Source organism: Haliotis cracherodii, unplaced genomic scaffold (assembly GCF_022045235.1).
Source record: "Haliotis cracherodii isolate W230 unplaced genomic scaffold, xgHalCrac1.p SCAF_13, whole genome shotgun sequence".
NCBI classification, from domain to species: domain Eukaryota; kingdom Metazoa; phylum Mollusca; class Gastropoda; order Lepetellida; family Haliotidae; genus Haliotis; species Haliotis cracherodii.
Genome location: NW_027266268.1, coordinates 31,511,084 through 31,517,083, shown reverse-complemented (window position 1 = coordinate 31,517,083; position 6,000 = coordinate 31,511,084). Strand labels below are relative to the sequence as shown.

The 6,000-nt window shown below is 42.5% G+C and overlaps 1 protein-coding gene across 1 annotated transcript in view; it reads left to right on the top strand.

Annotated features, from left to right (window-relative positions):
* Positions 1–2,186: 2,186 nt before the first annotated feature.
* LOC139459838 (influenza virus NS1A-binding protein homolog) overlaps positions 2,187–6,000 on the top strand; it is a 54,743-nt gene continuing 50,929 nt past the window's right edge. Inside the window, exon 1 of the mRNA XM_071241546.1 lies at positions 2,187–2,274. The gene's annotated coding sequence lies outside the window, so the exon portion shown is untranslated. The remainder of the gene's footprint in view (positions 2,275–6,000) is intronic.

The following is a 6,000-nucleotide window of genomic DNA, read 5'->3' as shown; positions in this document are numbered from 1 at the left end:
GTCATAGCTACACGTGTCATTGCTACATGTGCCATGTCGTCATTTGTGCACGTGTCATGTTGCCAAGGCCACATGTGTTATGTTGTCATGGCTACACGTATCATGTTGTCATAGCTACACGTGTCGTTGCTACATGTGCCATGTCGTCATTTGTGCACGTGACATGTTGTCATGGATTACACATATCATGTTGTCATAGCTACACTTGTCATTGCTTCACGTGCCATGTCGTCATTTGTGCACGTGACATGTTGTCATGGCCACATGTGTTGTGTTGTCATGGTTACACGTATCATGTTGTCATAGCTACACGTGTCATTGCTACATGTGCCATTTCGTCATTTGTGCACGTGTCATGTTGCCAAGGCCACATGTGTTATGTTGTCATGGCTACACGTATCATGTTGTCATAGCTACACGTGTCATTGCTACACGTGCCATGTCGTCATTTGTGCACGTGACATGTTGTCATGGATTACACGTATCATATTGTCATAGCTACACTTGTCATTGCTTCACGTGCCATGTCGTCATTTGTGCACGTGACATGTTGTCATGGCCACATGTGTTGTGTTGTCATGGTTACACGTATCATGTTGTCATAGCTACACGTGTCATTGCTACATGTGCACTGTCGTCATTTGTGCACGTGTCAAGTTGCCATGGCCACATGTGTTATGTTGTCATGGCTACACGTATCATGTTGTCATAGCTACACGTGTCATTGCTACACGTGCCATGTCGTCATTTGTGCACGTGTCATGTTGTCATTGCTACACGTCTCATGTTGTCATGGCTACACGTGTCGTGTCGTTGTCATTGTTTCACGTGGAATGTTTGTTTCACTGATGCAGGTACCATGTGTGTGTCACTACCAGACGTGTCATATTAATGTCACTGATACAGGTGAGAATGTCACCAGCATTGTTTCATGCGTCATATCATTTAATGTTAGGACTGTCACACGTGTCATGTTTTTTAATTTTAGAAGCACTGCCACACGTCTCGCGTCAGTTAATGTGAGAAGCACTGCCGCACGTGTCAAGTTAGTTAGTGTTAGAAGCACTGATACACGTGCCATGCTAACATTCACTGCCGCACGTGTCAAGTTAGTGAGTGTTATAGAAGCACTGATACACGTGTCATGCTAATATTCACTGCCGCACGTGTCAAGTTAGTTAGTGTTAGAAGCACTGATACAAGTGTCATGCTAACATTCACTGTCGCACGTGTCAAGTTAGTGAGTGTTATAGAAGCACTGATACACGTGTCATGCTAATATTCACTGCCGCACGTGTCAAGTTAGTTAGTGTGAGAAGCACTGATACACATGTCATGCTAATATTCACTGTCGCATGTGTCAAGTTAGTTAGTGTTAGAAGCACTGATACAAGTGTCATGCTAATATTCACTACCGCACGTGTCAAGTCAGTTAGTGTTATAGAAGCACTATTACACGTGTCATGCTAACATTCACTGCTACACGTGTCAAGTTAGTTAGTGTTATAGAAGCACTGATACACGTGTCATGCTAACATTCACTGCTGCACGTGTCAAGTTAGTGAGTGTTATAGAAGCACTGAAACACGTGTCATGCTAACATTCACTGCCGCACGTGTCAAGTTAGTTAGTGTTTTAGAAGCACTGATACAAGTGTCATGCTAACATTCACTGCCGCGCGTGTCAAGTCAGTGTTAGAAGCACTGATACACGTGTCATGCTAACATTCACTGCCGCACGTGTCAAGTTAGTGAGTGTTTTAGAAGCACTGATACAAGTGTCATGCTAACATTCACTGCCGCGCGTGTCAAGTCAGTGTTAGAAGCACTGATACACGTGTCATGCTAACATTCACTGCTGCGCGTGTCAAGTTAGTGAGTGTTATAGAAGCACTGATACAAGTGTCATGCTAACATTCACTGTCGCACGTGTCAAGTTAGTGAGTGTTATAGAAGCACTGATACACGTGTCATGCTAACATTCACTGCCGCACGTGTCATAACATTAAGGTGGTATCCGTAATGCTTTAGGCTTTCAGCGGCCTCAAATGCCTCCTCCGTCAATAAAAGTGCAACTTTTTCTTGCAGCATGGGGCCAGGAGCTATGAGACCGGCGTTATCAATATTGAACAAGTCATTTCTTACAAGCGGTATACCCGGGAAGCACATTGTGAACTTTCCGTGGTAGACTAAAGACTCCACACAATGAACCCACAGCTCTGAGGTATCACATAGCCACATAGTCTCCCGGGCCACGCCGAACGTTCAGGAGGAGGTAGGTACTCTCTATCCCGTGTATGTGTAGCTCTGGGTAGTGTTGACTTTGTGATAACAGGCTACCCTCAAGTGGAACCGGACTTCCTTGATCGCGTCGCAGGGTATGTATGTACTAAGATATGACACATAGTGTCATAGCTGCATGTCACGAACGGATTTATGTCTAAGAAGCGGGTAGCCATAAGGGGTAGATAGCGATGTATTCACTGGTGATGTTTGTTTGCTGTTTAACGCCGCATTCAGCAACACTACAGTTAATGACGGTGGTCGGAAAATAATCGAGTCTGGGCCAGACAATTCAGTGATTGACATCATGAGCATCCATCCACGCAATACGGATACTTCGAGTATGACCATCCGATCCCTGAAAATCCGGAATAGACTTGTTCAGCAACCCATGCTTGTCGTAAGAGTCGACTAACGGGATCGGGTGGTCAGGCTCGCTGACTTGGTTGATGCATGTCATCGTATTCCAAATGCGTAAGACCCGTGAAGATACGGGGTAGAGTAGGTCTTCAGCAACCCATGCATGTTTGCCGTAAAAGGCGACTATGAACATCTATTTTCGCATTTGGATAGGTTGGTTGGTTGTTGTTTAACGCCGCACTCAGCAATATTACAGTTATATGACGGCGGTCTGTAAATAATCGAGTCTGGGCCAGACAATCCAGTGACATCATGAGCATCGATCCACGCAATTGGGATACGATGACATGCATCAACCAAGTCAGCGAGCCTGACCACCCGATCCCTCTAGACGCCTCTTACGACAAGAATAGTCGCCTGTTATGGCAAGTATGAGTTGCTGAAGACCCACCCCGTATCTTCACTGGTCACGTGGTACTCGATAAGTGTGGGTGATGGACATCGCCGTAAATACACATGAAGGTGTTGACGTCTTAAATTTGTTTGCCTAACCATCTGACCAGCAGAACAACAGATACTAGCCCTGGACTATGCCCGAAGAGCGTTATCAATTTGACCCTTAATTAGCATTGGAGTGAGTGAGTTAAAATTTAACGTCGCATCAGCATTATTTCAGCCATATAGCGACGAGATTAAGTTGATATTAGTCATCAATGCAAATTTATATTTAAAAACACATTATATCAAACATAGATAATAATATCATTAATAAGCATATTTAAGATATTAGAACGTGTTCGGATAGTTTGCAATATTGCTGTACATGTAATTACTCACTCGCCCGATTATTTACAGACAACCGCCATACAGCTTGAATATTGCTGAGTGCGGCGTTAATCAACAAACAAATAAACAGACTATGTCGATCCGGGCTAGATTTGATCTTCACCAACCCATGCTTGTTGTATGAGGCGACGAACAGTATCGGGAGGTCAGGCTTGCTGATTTGGTTGAAGCATATTATCGTATCCTAGTTGCGTGGATCGATGCTCATAATATCTACCAGTTTTGGAGGACAAATCGTTTCAAAGCAAATGATGATTTTTACCCGTTTTGAATATTTATGACTTGATTTTCAGCAACGAGACACCTTAGCGCTGTTGGCATTCATAATTTCATGAACCCGTGAAGACCCGGGGTAGAAATTGTCTTCAGCAACCCATGCTTGCCGTAAAAGGTGACTATGCTTGTCGTAAAAGGCGACTAAAGGGATCGGGTGGTCAGGCTTGCTGACTTGGTTGATGCATATCATCGTATCCCGATGGCGTAAATCGATGCTCATGGTGTCCATCACTGGATTTTCTGGTCCATATTCGATTAGTTACAGACCACCGTCATATTGCTAAGTGTAGCTTTAAACGACAAACCAGTAAACGTTTTGTTATGTATAGAATATTAAATTAGTTACATAGTTCTGTGCTCAAACGTTACATCAAAGCGATGCTAACAAGAATTATTTATAGTATTAGATATAAGGTAGTGTCTGTATATAGTGTTTGTTTGGGCTAGAGAAGAATATATGTATATTTATCGACTGGCATCTCCCATTGAGAAAAGTGAGAAACGGTTGACCTTGAAAGTCACGCATGCGCAATAATACCATGTTGGCACCCAACACCGTTTTGCATCAGCTCGTACAGCTGTCACTCATCCACGTAGAGGATCGACTTAGTCTAACATGTAGACTCCCCGGTAAATAACCAGTCAGTCTCCCGCATGAAAATATTTGAAGATATTTTCTTGTTAAATTGTCTTTTAACGTATACTAGAAAGTAGCCCGGAGAACGTCTTCATTTTCATTAACCTGAATTTGAAAAAAAACAACCTAAACTTGCTAAAGTGTTTTAGATTGGCACGGGAGGTTTTCACCTAATAGAAATATTGTTTAAGGATCAGGTCCAATTGAGCCGAGTTTTTAAAATGTCTGAACTGGACTTTTATTAACATTCAGTTTGTTTGTTTGTAGTTTAACACCGCACTCAGAAATATTGCAGCTATATGACGGTGGTTTGTAAATAATCGAGTCTGGACCAGACAATCCAGTGATTGACATCATGAGCATCGATCCACGCAATTGGGATACGATGACATGCATCAACCAAGTCAGCGAGCCTGACCACCTGATCCCGTTAGTCGCCTCTTACGACAAGCATAGTCGCCTTAGCAATATTTATATTCATGCCGTTATCAGTGGCATTAGAGGCAAAACTTTATGTCAGCAACGTAAACATGTACATATAAATACAGAGTAAATATAAAACATCTTTGCCGAACATGCATTTATATACAGGCTCACTTATGTAACAGGGGCGGTCGGGTAGTCTAGTGGTTAAAGCGTTCGCTCGTCACGCGGAAGACCCGGCTTCGATTACCCACATGGGTACAATGTGTGAAGCCCATTTTTTGTGTCCCCGCCGTGATATCGCTGGAATACTGCTAAAAAGGCGTAAAACCATACTCATCACTCACTCAGATAACAATATATGTGCCATTCGATAAGTAGAGCGCTACTTGATAGGTATATAAAATGACAAATTTCCTTTTCCTAATTTAGTCGAGTTCATGTTAATAGTGAAACGGGTTTTAAATGGTTTAAATTGACACGTTGCCTCTTCCCAATTAAATCGAGTTAATGTTAATAATGTAACGGGTTCAAAATGGCGTAAAGTAATCATGAAAGACCCAGTTGATGAGTAGCGTCTCTATGTTCTTCCTGTAATTATGAACCAAAATAAAAACCAGAGCTTCAACCAACAATCTACGTGAGAATGTCTGGGCCAGATTCACGTATGTCAGACACATATAAAAAGACCTGCAGAAGCTAATCAAATATAGCTTGTACATCTCCCACTTGACGACTAATTTTGTGTTATATCCGTTGCTATGGCAACGTCACCTAAAATAAACAAGCGCGAAGTGTCTTCGATTTAGTCGCCAGTAAATATGGTACTAGCATTTTTAAATTCGCGGAATAATACGTTCAATAATCTGTCTATATTTGACTTTTTATGAGTTCGCTTAATGTAACTTTTATAAAACATATTTATTGATGCTTTTCTCGTTTGCTTGATTATACGAGAAATAACAACTTTTATGTTGATCGTTAATACACGTGAGGAAGCCTAGTGGTTAAAGCGTTCGCTCGTCAAGCCGAAGACCCGGGTTCGATTCCCCACATGGGTACAATGTGTGAAGCCCATTTCTGGTGTCCCCCGCCGTGATATTGCTGGAATGTTGCTAAAAGCGGCGTACAACCATACTCACTCGTAAATACACCATGTAAGCGGAGTCTTTGGCA